Below are 23,131 nucleotides of genomic sequence, written 5' to 3' on the forward strand. Positions count from 1 at the left end.
ATTTTTTAATAAAAAGTGGCACTGCATTATATTATTAATATGTTTTTTTTACGTTTTTTAATAATTTTGAATTTAAAAAAAAAATTCGTTTTCGGAAAAACAGTTTTTTTGTTCTGTTTGTTTTTTTGTTTTTTTAATGAGTGGCATTGAATTATTTTTGAAATTTTTTTTGGGTATAGAAAAAGATTTTCAAAATAATTTTTATTTAAAAAATTGTTTTTGTGTTAAAAATGTTTTTTTTTTATTAGTTTTTACTTATTTTTTTCTAATAATAAGCATTGAATTAATTAAGAAACCTTTTTTTTTTGAGTTAAAAATTATTTTATAATAATTAGTTAATTCTATAAATTTTTGTTTTCGGTAAAAAAAAGTTTTTATCATTTGTTTTTGTTAATTTGAATTAATTTTGAAAACTTTTTTTTGGGTTAAAAAATATTTTAAAAAAAATTTATGATTTAAAAACAGTTTTTTTTATGATAAATTTTTTTTTTATGATAATTTTTTTTTTTTATGATAAAAAATGTTTTTGCTAATTTTCTTTTAATAAATGTCATGGCGTTGATAATTTTTTCTTGTTAAAAAACTTCCTAAAATAATTTTTGATTTAAAAACATATTTGTTTTCAAATTAAAAAATTGTTTGTTTTGTATTAAACAAATTTTTTTTATCAGTGTTACTTTTTTATAATAAATGGCATTGAATTTATTAAGAAAAAATTTGTTTTGAGTTAAAAATTATTTTATAATAATTTTTGATTAAGAAACATTTTTGTTTTCAAATTAAAAAATTGTTTGTTTTGTATTAAACAAATTTTTTTTTGTCAGTGTTACTTTTTTTTAATAAGTGGCATTGAATTAATTAAGAAAAAATTTTCTTTGAGTTAAAAATTATTTTATTATAATGTTTTATTAAGAAACATTTTTTTTCACAGAAAACAAAAATGTTTATCAATTTTTTTAATAAGTGACACTGAGTTAATTTAAACAAAAAATATTTGTGGTTTAAAAAATATTTGACAATAATTTTTGATGTACAAACATTTTTGTTTTCTGTGAAATTTTTTTTTTTTTATAAATTTTTTTAATAAGTGACATAGAGTTAATTTAAACAAAATATATTTGTGGGTTAAAAAATATTTGAAAACAATTTTTGATATAAAAACATTTTTTTTGTTAAAATTTTTTTTTGTTTAATGTGTTTTTTTTTTAATAAGTGACATGGAATTAATTTAATTTTTGTTTTATTTAAAAACATTTTAAAATAATTTTTGATTTAAAATATTTTTGTTTTGTATTAAAAAAAATTTTTATTTATTAACAAAAAAATTTTGTAGCATTGTTTTGTTTTAATAGCATTGAATTAATTACACAGTAATCCCTTGATGACAAAAATTAATTACACACGCAATACAAGCTAAATATTGGAAGTATTTAATTCAAGTACGCTCGTAAAAGCAACACTCATGAATAATTCTCTACCGCGCAGCTATCAAGCGCCAGCACACAAACACAACTACAAGACTTGTCAACAAAAAAAACTGGAAAAATTAGGCAAAATGGAGCCATAAATTCAGGCATTGCCGAATGCAATAAAAAATATGCATAATTTAGAATAAAACATAAAAAATTCAATTTAACCAAAGCAGCGTAAAATTTCTAGCAGTCACCAAAAGGACGGACTTGCGAACAAAATGCAAAAAATAATCATAAAATTACTGTCATGAAATAGCATAAATATGAGCCGAGCATAATAAAAAAACTGGTGTTGGCGAAAAAGTTGAAGGGCGGCAAGCAATAGAAACGCTTTTGGGTGTCCTGCGCCCAGCGCATGGTTTTAGTGGCGCTTACAGCAAGTGCCTTTGTGTCTAGCGTGTGTGTACCGTTAGGCTGATCACACAGTTAAACACTCCAGCGCTGAAGCGCTCAAGCAGTTCATTACTTCATTGGCAACACTTGAAAAATGACATCGTAAAATTTTATTTGCATTTGGCGCTGATTTTCACCACAGTCGGCACTTGGCTATTTTTATAGTATTTTTTCGGCAATATTTTTAAATGCCGCTTGGCTTGGTGTGCATATTTATCAGCAAAGCGTGGCTATATTACGCAATGTACATATGTTTGTATGTATGGATATATATTTATGTATGTATAAATGCATGAATGGCCGTCTTATACTCCTCGGCTGCTTTCCGCTGGTAATACTGGTCAGCTGTTGATTTAATTTTGTTACAAAATTTTATGTTCTGCTATCGCCCATTTCTTAATTCTTTTTTTTTGTTTTTATGTCATGCTCTGTATCGCAATTCAGTTTCATTCATGTTTTTTGTTATTTTATGCTATGCTTGCATACAGACATTAGCATGATGAAAGTTATAAATTTCTTGCAAATGTTTCTAATTAAAAATGTGCTCACGTTTGACGCTTTAATTGCGCTCCAAAGACTTTTATCGCTTTAAGCTAAATATCAAGCAAGTTATGACCTTTTTTCATAACGGAAGCTGTGGCAGTAAAGCGGGGTCTATGCCGGGTTTTTATGCTCCATGTTTTACGACCAGCGCAATTTTCGATAATTGCTCAAAAGTAATATGAGCTATAACATACATATATATTTTTTTTAGTATTTATTTTAGTTAATGAATAAGTTGCATGAGAAATTCTTTTAAAGAGATGCATCTTTATCAGTTAAAACAGTAAAAGAAACAGAACAAAAAGTATAAGCGTAATTTTATAGCATGCAAGGTCTAACTCATCTGATAATCTTTTCCGTCCGATATTTTTTATCTCTGAAAGTTATTTCGGAGTCAAATTGATACCAAAGTTTGTTGAGCCATTAGGCCGGGCTATAATATCATTGACTGGATTGAAAAGTAATCATCATCATCGGTTCATTCTTCACCTAAGATCATTATCGTGTAAAATCGATGAATTGTTCTTGCACCATTCCGGCCTCTTTTAACCGGTGTCTTCAGGTAAATGCTTCAATACGGCCAGATAGAACTCCTAATTGACCGTTTGTTCCACCGGAATAAATTCATAATGCACCAAGTCAAGAATATCAGAAAAAAATATTGAGCATCACCTTGAACATTGAGCGTCTTTTGGTTTCGGCTCATTTTTCCTTCCATTCCGACGATTGTTGATTTGTTTGCATGAAAAACTCATAAACCCATGTCTCATCGGCAGTTATAATGGTCTCCATGAATGTGGGATCGGAATTCGCACGATCAAGCACGTCCAAAGAGAACTGTTTACGGCACTCTTTTTGAAAAAAATACAACTTTGCCTGGACGATTCGAGCAAGAACCCGTTTCATACCCAAAATATCACCGAAAATCATTCGAACGGTCTGGCGAGAGATGTTGATCTCTGTTGCCATTCCTCTAATACTTGCCTGAAGGTTTCTTAAGCACAATATCTTTCACTTTTTTTTTATATTTTCATCAGTTAAAGTGGTCGAAAGTCGTCCGGAACGAGGCATCTCTTCAACGATCTCTCGACTGTCTTTGAAGACTTTGTACCACTCGTTGGCTTATGTTTGTGATAAAACTGAATCGCCGTAAGCCTTTTCCAACATTCTAAATGATTCCGTCTTCTTGGTTCTATATTTTTATCCTTTGTAAAATTCGCAACGCCATACTGAGGTGTAACGACTTAAGCAGCTGCTGTAAACGAACTGGCTTCGATCCATAGAGCACTTCAGCTTTTGAGGATATAAAGGCTCATCAACACTGGCTTCCTATTCCTCAAAATTTTTCTGAAATGTTTTCTGCCGCAACAGCCATAACAACATTGCCGTTTGACTTCGATTCTGGATTTTATAAGCTTGCAAACCAGGATCCTTCCGAATTATCTTCAATAAAATGGATGCGCACGATTCCAATTTTTTGTAGCAATAACGGCTGGACTCATTCGCATCTTGTTCGATTTCATAAAAGAGCACCTTCGGTCCGAACGTCTCTGAGAATGCGTACTCTTAACTAGAGGAAGCGTAGTCCAAAATCGATCCATGTTATTCGAATTACCGACTCTGCTGGGCGTTATGTCGAATGAATATTGGATATATTTTGGTAATAAAATCGATTACAAAAATTTGATTTCTGGAGTAAGTCTGTTACTTATGATATGGCAAACCAAACTATGTAAATCAAGTAACAGCTGTCAAAAAAATCTACTCCGAAAAAAGTATTTTCTCATTGAAAACCATCAGAAAACAGCAGCCTTTTGTATTTAAAAATTTAAATTATTTACTATTCAAAAACCTTTCGATATTTTTTTGGTAAATGCATCGACAGTGAGATCTTGCCTACATTTAGGATGGTATTCAATTGGTAGCGAAATGTTGCCCACATTTAGGACGATATTGAATTTCATGGAAAAGACTGTTGAATGTGTGTCAGATTTTTTAGCATTGCCTAATTATAAAATACTGAACAAGCTCTGGTCAGAATCGGTACCAAAGCTTAGGGATTCCAGGTTCAGAAGTCCTTTACCTTTCTCTCCAGTCAATGAACTCCTCAGGTGTTAAGTTATGATAACTAAAATCCTTGCAATATTTTTTGGTAGACACATTTGGGCTGATAAAACATTTCATGCTTGACTTCGTGCTGATTTCACGAACCGGAATTGTTAGTTTATTTTTTGCTGTTTTGAAATTTTGTAACAGAAGTGAAAGGTTTCCTACATTTAGGATGGTATTAAATTTTTGAATTGTCAGAAGTGAGATATTGCCTACTTATAGGAGGTTATTGAATATCAGGGTAAATATTGTTGCATCAAAGTAAGATTTTTTAACATTGTCTGATCATAAAATAGTGTTCGACCTTTATTAAGCCTTTTTTATATAATTTAAGTGTCTGTTTCGTCATCGTTTCGAATATATAGCCTACATTTATAATCGTTTTGCAAATGATAACGTTTACAAATGTTTGCTTTAAAATTTAGCTCGGTTGAAAAATATATTTTTAAATAGCGCTTACACATTTTTACTTAAAAATACCATAAAGTTCAAAAATGGTGGAAAGAGGATCTAATAGTAGGCATGCCGCCGCACGCTTGTTTGACTTTTTGGACTTAATCGAGAGCAGTTAGCAAGCAGTTAGAGATCATTTAGCAAGCAGTTAGAGGCCAGTTATCAAGCTTTTATGTATCCTAAACTAAGTCTTAATTCGGAAAATATACTTTCCTTGTTCTTTTTATACAAGAAATTTTGAAAAACCTGTCGGATATATCGATACTTAAATTTTTAAATCGAACTAACATGTTTTTGGAAGCATAATTTCTATGTGTGGGTTGATTTCGTGAACAGTAATGCTTATATACTTACATACATTCGAGTATGTTTTATCAGCGTCACATAAACAATTATCATTATCGTCTTCTGTCGACAGTTTGACAACGCTGAGTTCTCGTGCTGCGCTATACAGTCCTACATACACACACATACATTTGTACATAATCGACAACCACATTTTTATGTTTTCACTATTTCACTGGATTGCTGTGCACCCACACACAGTTGCATAGCCACAAATAGAATATGTCAATATGATAGCGAGCGAGCGCATCTCTACGCCATTCACCAGCGAGCCAGCTGCCGTTAGTCGAATGCCATGGAGCCATTCATGGAGCATTTTATTGAGCCATTGTGCCATCAATTTTAACCGAGCGAATACTTGCAAGTGCCCTTGGAAATTGTGTACTTGAACGCATAGAAATTACGACGAGTACCTCAAGTATGCGCAGCATTCAGACTTGCCCTGTTTACGAGCATGTAGAAAAATTTTATGATTTTCATAAAATATTATATGGCTATGAAAGAATATAATTTTTATATATGAAGTACTCGTAAAGCAGTGCTATTGTGGCGCTCAAGTGGAGTGGTGAAAACGAAAGTGACTGCTATGGGTGCGCTCCTACGCTCGGTAAGGGGTGAGCGGCCAAGTTGCGTGCATGAAGTCGTTTTTTGATTCCTTTTGCTAGAGTAAGGCAACAAAAATCGCAAAGAAGTCATGTATTTAATTGCCACAGCGTAAAGTAATAATAATGCCGGAGCATATAATATACTTATATATAGTATACAGGCATATTATTTTGTTGTAATATTATTATAAGCGTTATTTTCGCATTTGACCAGGCTGGCGCACGTATATTTTTCGCGTTGTGGCTAATCACCGTGAGCGCCTCTTTGCTCCACCAAAGCTGATAATTATAAATGTTGGCTCATTAATTCTACCAATGTGTGCGCGCGCCCTGTAGAGAAGTGCAGACTCTATTCCATAAAACGCTACCACACTTTTGTGACGAATTCACCACGGTCTTATAGGTCTCAGTTTTCATTATAAACCAGCGGTTGCTTCACTAGCAAGGACTGCATGAGTTAAACCGCCATAATTTCTTAACGAATGTCGATTGTGTTCCACTTCGTACTAGTTCGGTAGTATAATTGAAGGGTGACGAAGTGTGCCGAAGTTGCCTTAAGCACAATCAAGGATAAAAAAAACTCATAAAGCTCGGTTTCCTATATAGAAAAGAGCAACAACCTGCACCAGTAATAAGAAAACACGTTAACTTCGGAGGCGCTGAACCTTTAATAACCTTCATAGGAGCATTTTTTTGTAGCATGAAAGGTATGGAAGACCTTTTTCTTGATTTTGATCGGTTAATTTGTCTTAGCTAAAACTCTATGCCAAATTTTGTGACGATACTTTGTCAGTTAAAAAAGTTTTCCATACAAGGACTTTAGTTGGATCGGCCAGTTTGTATGGCAGTTATATGTTATAGTTATCCGATCTGAACAATTTCTTGGGAGATTGTAGAAATGCCCCAGATAATAATCTACACGAAATTTCGTGACGATACCTTGACAAATAAAACACTTTCGCAGACAAGGACTTGAGTTGGATCGGTCAGTTTGTATGACAGCTATATGTTATAGTTATCCGAACTAAACAATTTCTTGGGAAATTGAACAAATTCTCTAGATAGTAATCCATGTCAAATTTCGACGATACCTTGACAAATAAAATACTTTCCCATACAAGGACTTGAGTTGGATCGGTCAGTTTGTATGACAGCAATATGCTATAGTCCGATACTGACGGTTCCAACAAATGAGCAGCTTCTTGGTGAGAAAAAGACGTGTGCAAAATTTCAAGCTGATATCTCAAAAACTGAGGTACACGTAACGCGTATATACAGACGGACAGGCTTCGCTAACTCGCTCGTCACGCTGATAATTTAAGTACATAGTTATATACTTTAAAGGGTACTCAACTGGTTGTTAAAAACATTGCACCCAACTTAATAAGACCCGTACAGGGTTTAGTGAAGCTTCGTGCACAAAAGTCGAAACAGATTGAGACCAGGATAACTCACTAAAAGGTAGCATGTGCTCTCATTGAAGTAATACATTTCAAATCAATAATCACAAACATATTTCAGGCATTGGCTTTAAAACTGACTGCCTACATAGTTAACCGGGCGCCATATGTTGCCACACATACCTAAAGCCGCATGCCTATAGAGTTGGGCTAAAGCCGGCTCGCTTGCCCAGCAAGCTGCCCTGTCGTCGTTTCCTGCCAGCCGCCCCACATGCATTACTGCGCGCCACATTTGGTCACATGTGTTGGCTGCCGCATTGAAAACGTTTTAATTGCCACTTCATTGAATGAAAATAGTAATGTCTGTGCCATTGGACTGCGGGTCCAGTTCGGCTGACCGACACACAATTACTAATTACCAATTCTTATTTGCTGCCGATATGTGTGCGCTCGCCCATAAAAATGAACAGCCATCAATGGACGCAGCTGATTATGCCGCCAGCTGATGCTCGGTAAATAATGAAATGCGTCGTGTAATAAAAGCCCATTGATTATATTAAATTCTGAAGCAGAGAAAAGTAGGCACGATTTAATTATAAGCGGCTTAACTAGGGCGATAGTAACTGCCCACAATAGTAGTGACGGTTTTTTCTTCATCTTTTGTCTTAAGACGGAGTATGAGGCTATATTTAATAGCGTTTGATGTGCGGCCTTTCGGCTTGAAGTAATTTTTTCTTTTGGTAACGCTTATTTTATGATCTTTTTTATAGTTTCCGTATGGTTTCACAATCGGTCATGCTGTCTGATCTGGGTATGTACATGGGAAATCAATTATTTAAGTTAAGTTTTCATCTGAAGTACACGCGATGCTAATAATGAAGTCATCTTGAAGACTTTGTAAATGTTGCTATGCTAGAGCTATTGATTTCGGTAGTAAAATTTTGAAAGCACCTTACAATGTAGCTTTTTGCATAGTTGCAATCGCTTCTTGTTTTTACTTCAGAGAGAAATCCGGTGACTGAAAAATAACCTAGAAACAAATTTCAGTTATTCCTTTCGAGGATTGGCAGGCCTAACATGCTACATTTGGTTTGGATAAAGGTTTTTGAAAACAAAGTACAATAAACTAGCTCCATATATGGCTTAATTCACTTCATGTGTTTACTCCAGACAAAAATTCGGTGTCTGAAAATCAACGTTGGAACACATCTAGTATCCTTTCTGGAGTTTTGACTATAAATACAAAGTCCTACATTTGATTTGGCAGTAAGTTCATATATTGTTTCATCTCACTTAATATTTTTACACCGAAGAGAAGTCTGGAGTCTGAAAAACCGTTTATGAACCAATTTCCGCTATCCCTACTGAGGTTGGCTTTGAGATCTACATAAGAAACGTTTATCTAACTCTTTAATTCATGATTTTTTGACACTTTTCTATATAGGTCGATTTTTGTTAAGAAATTTAGAAACCTTTTCAAGGCAACCATGAAAAAAATTTAGTAATGTTTGTGGAAGAATAAAATTCTTATAAAAAACGTGGTTTCATATGTGGAAAAGCTGAAGAGGTACATTTGCTGTAAAGTATTCTGAAGCTGCTTTACTGCCATAATGAAATTGGAAGATAACACAACTGTAAATAGGTCACTTCTTGCCTCTAGAAGCACTCCTTGCAAGAGGAACCAAAAACTAGTATGTATACAAATTCCACTATGGTGAAATCAGCATAACCTCAGACCTTCGGCGCCTGGAAGGATATAGTTGCAGAAGAGCTTATTTCTAAACTATGAGTCGATCCTCACTCTATTGTGGACTCGACTTAAGCCGACTGAGTCAATAAAACATAAATTGTGCTAAAATATAATTATGAACCCTAAGCAATGTATCATTATTAAGTTTGTCAGGAAGTGTATATCATCCAAAAGAAAACGTCGGAGAAGCGTACAAAATACAGCTTGTACAAGAACTGAAGTTGCAACCGTCATAGCTTCACTCTATAGGCTCTTGAAAAGTTCCAAGAAGATCCGACGTTTTCGAGCGAAAATTTGTTTAGCAATGAGACCCTTTCTGACTCAATGGGTATGTAAACAAGCAAAGTTGCCGCATTTGGGTCGACGAGCAACCTGAACAGATTCAAAAGCTGCCGTTTTATCCAAAAGAACAACAGTTGGGCATAGTTTGTGGAAGGTGAAGTCATTAGTCCATATTTCTTCAAAAATTACATCAATAGTGAGCGTTATCGCGCCATGATACCCGACTGTTTGATGCCTGAAATTGAAGCTCGTGATCTCGGCGACATTTGGTTTCAACAAGACGACGCAACTTTGTCTCAACCTATGGATTTATTGAGAGAACACTTCGCTGAGCAGATAATTTCACGTTTTGGGCCGGTCGATTGGCCACCAATAACGTGTGATATCACACCGTTAGACTTTTTCCTGTGTGGATATGTAAAGTCCAAAGTCTATGCTATAATATCATTCCCACTTCGATTGGAGCCTTGAAGCAAAACATCACGTTTGTCATTCGCCAGTTATCAGACAAAATGGTCGAAAGAGTCATCGAAAATTGTACTCAAGGGATGAATCATCTGAGACGTAACCGCGGCAAACATTTGAAAAAGTTAATCTTCAAAAAATTGTTGAATTCACAACCTGTCGTAAAGCATCGTAAAAACGTAAAATTATAAATTTTTACACTTGTTTTTTTTTATAATTTTACGATTTTACGATGCTTTACGACAGGTTGTGAATTGCTCAAATGTTGTTTCGAAGGATATTAAACCTTTTCCAATAATTTTGAGGTTTATGTGATTTTGCTTTATAAGAATAAGGAAGCTCGAAATGGACCATCCTTTATAGTTATGGTAAATGATTAGCATGGCGAGCTGAGTTGATTTTGTCATGTGCGTTTGTCTTTCCGTCTGACTGTCTATATATGCGCGTACTAGTTTCTCAGTTCTAGAGATATAGTTCTGAGATTTTGCTTCCGTCCATTTTTTCCCAAGAAGTTGCTTAACTGCTAAACAAACTGAGCGATTACAATCATCTCCTTGTATGGAAATATTTTTTATTTGACGAGATATCTTTACAAAACTCACATAGATTATTGCCTAAGGCAATGGTGCAAACTCCAAAGAAATTGTTCAGATCGGACTACTATAGCATATACCTACCATACAAACTGGCCGATAGAAATGAAGAAAAATATATTTTTATACCTTTTTTGCTATAAAAAATGCACATGTGAAGTGTAGTTTTTTTGGTTTAATGGGTTTTCTTGTTTTAATTACATTTTTAACGAAAATTTTCAACACAAACATTATTTTCTTAAACAAACGCGCTTTAACTCCGCGCATCATTTGCTTCAGTAGACGCAAATTTCTGCCAAAGAAACTGCTTTGTTACACAGCAGATACGCCTATTTGTCATTTCGCCTTTCAAATAATAAAAGTTATGAGCAATTACTTGGCTTCCTGTAGGTTTTAGAAGTCATAAATTTTTCTTCTGCAAAAATGCTTGCCACAAATGCACCACTTCCGCGCCACAGTGGCAGCAAATAATTAACTGTCGCTGACTTTGTTGCTACAAAGAAAATAAATAAATAAATATATATATGTATATGTATGTATGTATGTTATATGGGAAAACTCGGAAGTGCGTTTGCTGGCAAGACAGTTTTTGCGGCGCAAATCTCACGGCAACAGCGCGTGCAACAAGGCATGCCTTGCAGCGCGGTAGCATAATAATTTATGTACATATGTATGTGTGTGGCTTGCGTTTGTGCGTGCGGAATTACGCCAATGACAATGCATTCCAGTTGCCATTGCGCCAGCACAACGCTTTGACTTGCTCAAAGGTGAGCTATTCCGTCCCATTTGCTGCGGATGCACAGCTTGGCATGCGTGCGTCCCAGGCGCTTTGATTTAATTACTCACATCCGGCGCGCGGAGTGTGCGCTTGTTTGGCTTTGTTGCGCGTTCGTTTGTGCTGCGTCTTTTGTTTGTGGCTTCGCAGTCGCAGGAAGTCTACAGCGGCAGCGTTTGCTGTGCAAAAAAAACAGAACACACATATACAAATGATGGCAAGCAGCGCACCACTTCATTGTTTGGTTGCTACGCTTTTTGTTTGCCTTGCATTGTTGTGTATTGGCACCACCTCCGGCCTGCCACAGCCATCACACGTCAATATTTCTCTACACTTCAATAAACCACCACACAAAATCCTATTTCGCACAACCCCCGGCACACTCAAACAGTCAACCCGACTGCCAGGCGCGGACATACTCTGCAAATCGCCAAAATATTTGCTGTGAAAAAATTGCCTCAGCGTTTATTTGTGTTTATTTCCACAGTATAAGCTAAAGCATTGTTTAGTTTTCGTCCTTTTGCAATTATCCTTTCCGCCGTTTGAAAAGTATTTTTGCGCTCGCAGCAAAAAACTGCAAATTATTTTGTCCCTCTGCTATTTGCTCGCACTGTAAGTGATTTTTTTTTTTTGCTTTTTTTTGCATTTTTGCTCAACGCTGAAATTTTTATTGACAAAATCTGCAGGCGCACAAACATGCCATGTGTGCTGGCGGAGTCCTCGCTGCTGTGAGCCGATATTATCCGGCTGGCCTATCGCCTATCGTTTGCATCTCCATTTAGCTTTGTGCGTGTACCGTGTGCCGGTTTTAATAGATAAGAGGTTTTTATTTTTGCATTCTTTCAATGAATTCCTTGCTCGTCCTTTGTGCACAACTCGTTGTTTTTTGGCTTCACTTTTTCATCATTCTTTTTGCGTTGTGTTGGTGTATCGGTAGAATAACAGCAAGTCCTTGGTTTTGCTTTGCTGCGGCTTTATCGATATTATCAGCATTCAATCAGCCTCGCATGCGCCGCAATTTCACTTTATTTGGTTTCGAAAGAAGTCAAAGCAAGCAATATACGATTGAGTGTCTGAGCTCAAAGGATGCCTGCACCTTCTTCAATGGCTTTGTGTGGTTAATGGGCTCTTGCAATTTGAGTCTTTGAGTGCTTATATTGAGAAATGCGAATTAATGCGTGCAACTGTAGCGCAGTAACGTGTGTATTCTTTTAATTTAAGTAAGCCTTTAATTTGTGTAATACATACAAGTACATAAAAAAATATAATGAAGCACAGTCCTTCCAATTCTACAAATCAAACTAGGCTTAAGATGGTCCATCCGTTGAGTCTAGGAGTCCTCGTTCGAGCATATCTGGCGAATGACAAGCGTGATGTTTTGCTTCAAGGCCTGAATCTCTACATATCTCTACAGGAAAGAGTCTAAGCGTGTGATATCAGACGGTCTTGGTGGCTAATCGCCAGAACCAAAACGTGAAATTATCTGCTCATCGCAGTGTTCTTTCAATAAGTCCATTGATTGATGCAATGTGTGGGAAGTGGCGTCGTCTTGTTGCAACAAAATGTCACCGAGATCACGAGCTGCAATTTCAGTCATCAAATAGTCGGCTTTAATGGCGCGATAACGGCCGGCATTGACGGTTACGTTCGCTCCGGCATCATTCTTAAAGAAATATGAACCGATGATTCCAACGGCACACAAACCACTTTAAACCGTTATTTTTTCTGGATGAAATCGCTGCACTTGAATCTTTTCAGGTTGTTCTTCGTCCAAAATGCGAAAATTTTGCTTGCTTACCTTCCCTTTGAGCCAAAAATGGGTTTCATCGCTGAAAAAAATTTTGCTTGTAAACGTCGGATCTTCTTGGAACTTTTCAAGAGCCCATAAAGCGAGCGATGTCGTTTGGGAAGTTCGTGCGGCTTCAGTTCTTGCTCAAGCTATATTTTGTACGCTTTCAATTTAAGATCTCGACATAAAATGACCCAATTCGTTCCATACATCAGTCTGAGTTGCTGCGAATGGCGCCTAATCGACTCGAATCTACGGCCTTCGTGTACACTCTCAGCTTCGGCTGTCATATTTTCATCACTGAAAAGTACCTCTACTTGGATCAACCGTTATATACACACATCTGCACACGTTTTGTTCACAATCAAACCCATCTAATGCAATTACTCTCCTTCAGCGGTGTGTGCTGGTGTTGGCCATTAGTAGGCAATTTCATCCGGACAGTTGTCAAAGGCGAGCTGAAACAGAGCAAATCTAATTAATGCCACAATAATTTAAGCAAACAAACGAAATGGAGAATTAACACGCCTCAACAAACACGCCGCAGCTGAAAGCGAAGACACTTATTTACCTATACCGAAGGAGGCGAAGGATACTTTTGATACTTTTGGCTGGATCACAAGCATTTGCCACCAGTAGTGTGACTATACATATGCATATAGAGCATTGAGGCTGTTGAGCAGTGAGGATGCTTTAGTCTCAGTGTACATTAACAGCAGCGTCCTCATAAAGCAACGGTTAAATAGTGGAAAAGCTGCGTAATGAATTTCATTAGAAGTGCTCAAGTGCGTAAGTAAGTAAGTAATTGACTGCTATTGCTGCTAATTTGCGTCAAAAGCAAATAATTCGACATAAATACTTGCAAATACAACAAATTGTGGGAAAATTAGAAGACACCAAGAGTGTGAGAAGCGGACGCCATGCAGGATGCGGGCGTCTACGGAACTCAACCGTGTGTTTGGGGGCCGGCATAGGCAAGCGACGCAGCTGTGGGTTGTCAACAATGCGGAATACAGCTGCTCAACGCCGCTTAAAATATACAGGCCTGCCTTTGTGCATGCGTAAGTGTGTAGAAGGAAGACAACCGGCCTGCTTGCTTAGAACGTGAGCAGATTTGCTAAAACGCGCTTAGTTAAAGCGACACACCAACACACACAAATAAACACTCGAACCAATCCAATTTATCCAATTTATGCGCTTATTATTGCACGTTGTTGTTGTTGTCGTAGTCGTAGTCAGCACCACCATGCAATTAATTTGCATGCGAAAGTGTAAAATTATACGCAAAACAACACAGACGGACGGCAAACGCCGCAGACGCAGGCGTTGACGAACGCAATAGTTACGCTTTACTTAGAGGCGCAGTTGAAACTTAAACTTAGAAACGTAATTATACGCAAATGTACAACTAAAGATGCGGGCAGCAACAAGCGCTATCAGAAGCTCACCAGCGCACAACACTTGCTTGCTTCGCAAAGCGACGAATTGCCACTTCTAAGGGTCGCCCAGTTAATGTACGCGTAATGCAAGCAAATTAGCAACACACAACCATACATATATATGGTATGGTATATATATATATTATACATATATTTGTGTCTTTGTGCTTTTACCAGCGCTTATCAGGTATCAAGTGTAGTCTCCACTGGCCGGCCCGCAGCGGAAATGCAAATAATTTATGCGAATGCCTAATTTATGCTGAAATTGTAGCAATTATAGCAAAATAAAAATATCAAAGCCAGGCATACACAATTCATTTAATTAAATTTGAGTAATGGCATGCAGCTAAGTGCCAATTCTCAAGTGTCTAATAAGTATTGCTTTATATAAAGAGATATGAACACATTTAAAGGGAAGTGTTATTGAATTCGAAGGAAACAAAACTGAATAAAATAAGCGCTGTTTTATGCAATAACAAGTGCCAAATTTCGTGAAGATATCTTGTCAAGTAAGAAAGTTTTCCATACAAAGACTAGATTTTGATGGGTCAGTTTGTATGGCAGCTATACGCTATAGTAGGCCGATCTGAACAAATTCTTTGGAGATTGTACTGTTCCCTTGTCTAGTAATCCATGCCAGATTTCGTGAAGATATATTGTCAAGTAAGAAAGTTTTCCATACAATGACTAAATTTTGATGGGTCAGTTTGTATGGCAGCTATACGCTATAGTAGGCCGATCTGAACAAATTCTTTGGAGATTGTACTGTTCCTTTGTCTAGTAATCCATGCGAGATTTCGTGAAGATATCTTTTCAAATAAAAAAGTTTTCCATACAAAGACTAGATTTTGATTGGTCAGTTTGTATGGCAGCTATACGCTATAGTAGGCCGATCTGAACAAATTCTTTGGAGATTGTACTGTTCCTTTGTCTAGTAATCCATGCGAGATTTCGTGAAGATATCTTTTCAAATAAAAAAGTTTTCCATACAAAGACTAGATTTTGATTGGTCAGTTTGTACGGGCTATATGTTACAGTGAACCGATATCGCTGATTCCGTCGAACAAGCTGCTTCTTGGTGACAAAAAGTTGTTTGCCAAAGTTCAGTTCGATATCCCAGAAACTTAATGTCTAGTTCGCCGATATACGGACTGAGGAACAAATAGAGAAATGAGGCTAAATGGACTCAAGTCGTCACGCACTTTTTCTCTCATTTTAACGGAGTGTTTTCTCGTACCCTACATTATTAGAATTTCCATATTAAAGTAACATCCTTCACAAGAAAGCCGTTTGTCATCTCAAACTGTCTTTGAAAATATACCAAAATGTATTGGTATAAAATTTCTGAAGTCTGACAAAAGATAGTGAGAGGAGAGGAGATCGGAAAAAATTCCTCTTGTGTCCGAAATTCTTAGGACGGCTCGATGCTCTGCAACAATTTTGTTGTCGATGTATTTCTACCACAATTGATGCATCAGGACCCAGATTTTGCCTTTAGGACTCTGCCTATGAGACTTGCCCGAAGTATCCCCAGTCCCCAACAGGGACCAAAACGGGGCTAATGCGGTTATGGTTTCAGCAGAAGGGCTATTTTATTTTCGTTTCAACAGGTGTTAAAACCCCAATAGAGCACTTTGTCATATCAGACTGTCTGCGATTTTTGATATGTAAAAACAAAAATTTTTGTAGTCTTTATGAGATGCTTGGAGTACGATTTTTGAAATTTATGTGCAGTGACAGAAAGAGGATGCGAACTGTGGTAATTCCACCTGAGCGCGAAGTTCTTAGAGCGACCAGGTGCTGTGACACAATTGTTTGCGTATTTTATTCCAAGAATTAATAGATCAGTAGATCTGCATCCTCGTATCCTCCCCGGGCGCCAATTTAGCTGTCTATGAGACATGCCCTGAGAGTACCTATCTAAGAGTGACCAAAATGGGTTGTAAGTGGTTATGGTTTCTTCTTTCGTTTTAACATAAAATCTTCCCCCGTCATATACATATATCTATTGTTAGAATATCGGTATTAAAGTCCCAACAAAAATCTTTGCCCTGTCAGTCCTTGAATTGTGGTATACAAAAAGAACATTTTTTTGAAGTTTTCATCGGATCGTATTGGATACGAAATCTCTAAGCAGTGATAGTGAAAGCAGTGAAATTGGAAACAGTTCCTTCTGTGACCAGCGTATTCAGTGGGGTCCAGTGTGCTGCAGCAATTTTTTTACAAATTTTTAACTCCAACTATTGATGAATCAGAAAATCCATTTCCTATATCCTTACCGGGTCTCGATTTTAGCTCTAAGACCCTGTTTATAAGACTTGTCCTAAGTGTCTCTAAGCGGTACCAAAATGTATATAACATTTTTATGAGCTGTTGAGATCAGTTTTTTAATGAGTCCACTGTTTCTAAAAATTTAACAAAAAATAACTAGGAAATTTATTAGCCCAACTTTTGGGGCATTAACTATTTATATGATAATTAGTTAGAATCATTATTTAAACACATTTATCTTTATGACTTGGACAATTAAGCCCTTCACAACTTTCACAAATCGTTATAATAAAATCAAATCAATACAGCAAATCTAATCGATTAACTAAATACGCCACAACATTAAGTGGTGGCACAGACAGACGTACATACATATTCTACATATGTTGGAAAGCACTACGATTTACAGAAATAAATATGTAAATGGATTTAATATCGCACCGAGTTTTACGCTTATTCGCTTCGTATATCCAAGGAACTCCAAATAAACCGTGAAATAATATGTTTTATGGTAATTTATCACGCATATTAGGCGCAGTAATGGCTCCTCCGTTGTACTTACATATATATCCCTAAGAAGAAAAAAGTGGCTGACAAGAGCAGCGATACCTTAAGGCGTATATCAAAAATCTGAAAGATATACAAAAAATTTATTAAAACAAAAGCAGCGCTGAAAAAAGACAAGATCTTGAAAGGCGAAATTAGTTACGCCAAGCCCTTAGTGGCGGCATGTAAGTGCTACATTGTGACAAAAAAGCAACCGGAGTGCAAACTTACAAACCATAAAAAAATCAAAGAAAGAATTTGTTTCAAATTTTGTATTTCTGTACAAATTTCATATGTGGAATCGTTGCGAATGTTCGAAAAGACTTACCTTGATTCAGTTTTATGAAAAACTCAAGTCAACGAGTGGTGCAAAGTCTTTAAAGACAGTCGAAAGATCGTTGAAGAGATGATGCGTCATTCTGGAAGACTTTCGAGCTCTTCAATTGATGAAAATTTAAAAAACGTGAAGAATATAGCGCTTGAAAATCATTAAGCTAGTGTTAGAGAGGTCTCAAGACTACGAGTGGTACAAAGTCTTCAAAGACAGTCGAGAGATCGTTGAAGAGATGCCTCATTCTAGACGACTTTCGAGCTCTTCAGTTGATGAAAATTTAAAAACGTGAAGAATATGGTGCTTGAAAGTCATGAAGCTAGTGTTAGAGAGATAGCTCGACATCTCTCGCGAGTCCATTCGAATGGTTTTGGTGGATATTTTGAGTATTAAACGCGTTCCTGCTCGACTCGTCCCGAAAAACTCAATATTTTTCATGAAGAGTACCGTAAACAGTTCACTGTTGACATGCATGATAGTGCGAATTCCAATCGCACATTCCTGAAAAGCGTTATAACTGCCGATGAGACACGGGTTTATGAGTTTGACATGCAAACAAGTCAACAATCATCGGAATGGAGGGAAAAACCGAGCCGCAACCAAAAAACCACATCAAGGTCGCTCAAAAATTAAGGTGATGCTAATTGTTGTCTTCAATATTCGTGGTTTGGTGCATCATGAAGTTATTCCAGATGGACAGACGGTAAATTAGGAGTTATATTGGGTTGTCGCTGTCTCTTCGTATTTTTAATCAAACTTCAACTTATTTTTTTTATATTTATAATTAACTATAATGAACCAATATTTACCATTTTGGTCGATCGATTTTTGCCATTTTTCGCTAGAGACATTATTTCATCAGTGTAAAACTTTTCTGGTTTCTCGGCGAAAATTGCGACAAATAATTTTCACAGGCTTCGCTTGAGGCCAACTTTACTCCACTAAAGGAGTGCTGCATTGACCGCAACAAATAGTAGTCCGATGGTGCAAAGTCAGTGCTATATAGTGGATGCATCAAAACTTCCCAGCCGAAATCTTCCAGTTTTTGCTGAGTCATCAAGGATGTGTGTGGTCTAGCGTAGTCCTGATGGAAGGCAAAGTCCTTTCTGTTAATCAGTTCTGGTCGTTTTTTCGATTGCTTGCTTCGATCTCATCAGTTGTTGGCAGTAAAATGTAGAATCAATCGTTCGGCCAGGCTGGAGCAGCCATCAGCCAGGAGGATTCCTTTTCAATCTCACCAAACACTCAGCATAACATTTTGAGGCGTCAATCTTGGCTTTGCGACCATTTGTTGAACTTCACCACGCTTGGACCAGATCTTTTTCGTACATTATGGTCGTATTTAATCCACTTTTCGTCTCCTGTTACTATTCACTTCAGAAATGGTTCGATTTTATTTCGTTTCAGCAAAGAATCGCAGATTTTAATTCGGTCATTTAAATTTTTCACAGACAATTCATGTGGTACCCAAACAGGGTAACAAATCGAGCTTCTTTTTGTAGCCAGCCTTTTTTTAAATGGTTCAAAACCGTTTAATGATGAATGTTAGGTTTCTTAGCCATGTCATGGCTGCTTACGTGACGGTCGTGGTCAATATTTTCCATAATTTCATCGATTCTTTCAACGATGCTTATGTCCAGAGCGAGGTGCATCTTTCACATCGAAATTTCCAGAACGGAAGCGAGCGAACCATTGTTGTGCTACACGAAGTGTTACAACATCGTCTCCATAAACTTCGCATATTTCATTGGTGGCTTGTATGGCATACTTCTCTTTTTCCTACAAAAATTTTAAAATATAACGAATATCTTCATTAATCCCATTCTGTTTTGAAGAGCTGTAACTTTTTTTTAACTTTCCTGAATTTATGTTTTTTTTTTACCTTTCCAACACTATATGGTATGACACAATGTGATTGGTAGCACTGGAGATAGACGACTGCAACAACATCTATTGACAAAATACGAAAAGAATTTTTCGACTACCCAATATTTAGCGTTTTATTTACAATTTCCGGGTACTTTTTTAACACAATCTATACGTGCATGTAAGCGATCAGATATACAAGAGCAGATATGGCTAAATGTAAGAGAATATCCAGCACAGTTGGGTAGCAATCAAGCAAAAGAAAATAAAAGCTTGTAAAGATCGCAAAGGTTACGCGTTAACAGACATATGAACCATACGTACACACACAAACATTTATGATGATAAAGTAGTAGGTTTGTAAGTTCTTAAGTACATACATATGTACTTATGTATGTATATAGATGTATATTGGTATATACGAATGTATGTTTGTATATATATATACAGCACAAAAAGGTATCTTAGTATCCAACTTCTCGCTGTGTTTGTATGTACATATGTATGTATGTATATTCATTTGCTGCAAGGGACGAGCCAAGCCATCAACAACAGCGATCAGAATGTCTGCGAGTAATCACGAAATTGACGTCAAACCAAGAATTGTACAAAAACAAATAAACAAAAATGAAAAAAAATTGAAAAAGAAAAAAAACCAAAAAAAAAAAAATTAAAAAATTATTAAAAAACAATTAAAAAAAAATTTTAAAAAAATTTCAAGCAAAATAACAAAATAATAATAATAAAAATACATACTGCAGATATTTTGAGCAGGCGAGCATTACGGAAAATCAGTGGCAAGTTAGAAAGAAAAATTTTAGAAATCAAAGAAAGAAAGCAAGTTTTGTGTTGGTAGCAACAACAATAAAAAAGCATGCAAGTCCAAGTGTGAATCAAGCAGATAAACACTTTGCCTGCTAAACAATGAAAATGCACAGAAGAGCACTGCAAAGTTAATTGCATTAGGAAACAAAACCAGACGGATCCATGCACACAGCTACAACAACAACAGCAAGCGTGTTGTGAAAAAATCATATCCAAACGCATCAACAAGACCCATCATTATCACTTGAGCAATACGCTAGCGACACTGTCAACAGCGAAAGGCAAAAGCAGAAGCAATAACTACAAACAACAATAACAACAAAAAAAGAAACAAGTTGACAATTCAGATACAAACACACACACACCCACAAGCGCATAATGACACAGTTATAGAAAAGGTAATACAAAAAACTGACATTAAAACTTAGCGTTTGTATGTGTGTGTGCAAGTGTGTGAGTTTGTCACACCGGTACAAATGCACTCCGCGCACTAAATCACTATTCAACAGTCGAGACCCAGGCCAGACGATCGTTGCTACATACAGGCACACACACACACACACACACAAACATACGTGTGTGTGCTCATAATAAAACTATATGCGCGAGATCTGTGTACTAATGTGGCACACTATGTGACAGTGGGGCGGAGGGGTCTGCTAGTTTCAGAAAAACAAACAAGCGGAGAATGAGAAAGCACACGCTAAATACAAACAAAACAAGCGAAATGTACAGAGAATACAAAAAAAAAAACATCAACTAAAAAATAAAATAAATAAAATAGTGGCATAAAGCATAAAATCGTAAAGATCAAATTGAGCAAGAAACATGAAAAAATAAATAGTGTTTAGAGAGAAAATGTGTGCGCATTGAGACAAACAAAGCACGTGAAATAGTGGCAGCCAAGTGAGGCCTGCAAGAAATTTGACAAAATTGAATTTTTTCTTCGAGATCTCAACAAGCGGTAAACAACAGAGAGTGATCTTACATAAACAAAAATTGACTGGAACAATTTATTAAAAGTTTTCAACTAACGTTTTCTTGGATATCTTAACAAGCATCTCTAAAACATACTTTCATAGTAAAAATTTACTGGACCCAAGCTTTAGATGTCTTTCATTAACCTTGTTTTTGGAAAACTCAACAAGCAGTCAACAACACAAATACATAGTAAACAATTTCTGGAACAATTCTTAAAGGTCTTTCTCTTGGAGGTCTCAATAAGCAGTCATCAACAGGGCGGGATTTTTCATAGTAAAATTTTACTGAATCAAATGTCTTTAATTAACTTTTTCTTAGAGATCTCAACAAATACTCAAGAATGGAGATAGTAAGGACTTTATAGAAAAAAGTACTGGAACAATTTTCCAAATGGCTTTAACTACAGATCATTTTGTTGAAGATCTTAAGAAACTTGAGATTAAAACAATTCTTCTTTACTGGCGTAACGAGGTTATGGCCAGTTAACAAAAAGGCGACAGTCGCTTCTTCTTTTCGCTATGAGGCGCCAACTCGAGATACCAAGTTTAGCAAGGCCCTCTCTACCTGATCTCTTCAGCGGAGTGGAGATCTTCCTCTTTCTCTGCTTCCACCAGCAAACCTCTTCCTCTGCTTCCACCAGCGGTTCCTGAATCAAAAACATTCAAAGCTGGAGTGCTCTCCTCCATCCGGACAAAATGATCGGACTCGCACAGCCCCTGTTTCTTGATTCACTGAACTATGTCAATGTCGCCGTATATCTCGTACAGCTCCTCGTTCTTTCTTTCACAGAAACTTTCTCTAGAAAACTCGTGACGTCGGCTCAGCAGATGTTGTTATCGTTCATATGGAAATAATGTGTGACTTATAGAGTTTGGTCTTTGTTCGTCGAGAGAGGACTTTACTTCTCAGTCCGAAGTAGCACCTATTGGCAAGAATGATTCTGCGGTTTGCATTGCGCTTGGTGTTGATGCTAGTACCAAGATAGACGAAATTTTCTACGTCTTCGAAGTTATGACTGTCAACAGCGACGTGTGAGCCTAGTCCCGAGTGTGAAAACTGCTTATTTGATGGCAGGAGACGTTTCGTCTTGTTCTTGTTCACAACCAGACCCATACGCTTCGCTGCCTTATCCAGTCTGGAGAAAGCAGAACTAACGGCGGTGTTGTGGAGGCCAATGATTTCGATATCATCGGCGTATGCCAGCAGCTTTACACTATTATAGATTATTGTATTGTCACAGCTGTACAGCTCATATTAATTTCTCCAGCAGTAGATTGAAGTTTAATAATTACGAGTACTCTTAGTTCATGTGATAGTGCTTCACCTAAAATCTTGGGTTCAGAATATTTTCGAATTAGTCTGCGGATCTGATTTCACGAAAGAAAATCAGTACATAAGTATCTGTGAACTCATTCAGGGTACAATAGCCCTTAGGTTGCGGTGCAATCCTCATTTCTCTATCTTATCTCTAAACTCTGTCCAACAGGGAACCATTGGTTACATAGTATGCTTCATAGTATTCGTAAATATATATATACATATATACATATATATCCACTTCTTACCTGTTAAAGAGCCGGTTGTGGGTAATACAGTAGCTGTGGAGTGAGCGTATGTGTGAGGCAGGCATACTTACATATCCACAAATCTAACCATTATAAAGCACACACAGTCACGACAAATTAACATAAAACACAGATATAAAAACAAACATGAAAAGTGTGACAGTCAACAAAGTAGAGAGAAGCCAGAAGATCAGCCGACTGATCGTCAGTTCGATGAGGCGAGAATGGTGTAGCAAAAAGATACTAATATGTTTGCGTGATGCCTTTAGGCCTACAATATTTACATACACACATACAAAGGCATATAAAGCAAGCACACGAAAAGTCGCAGCA

Source organism: Bactrocera tryoni, chromosome 5 (assembly GCF_016617805.1).
Source record: "Bactrocera tryoni isolate S06 chromosome 5, CSIRO_BtryS06_freeze2, whole genome shotgun sequence".
Lineage (NCBI taxonomy): Eukaryota > Metazoa > Arthropoda > Insecta > Diptera > Tephritidae > Bactrocera > Bactrocera tryoni.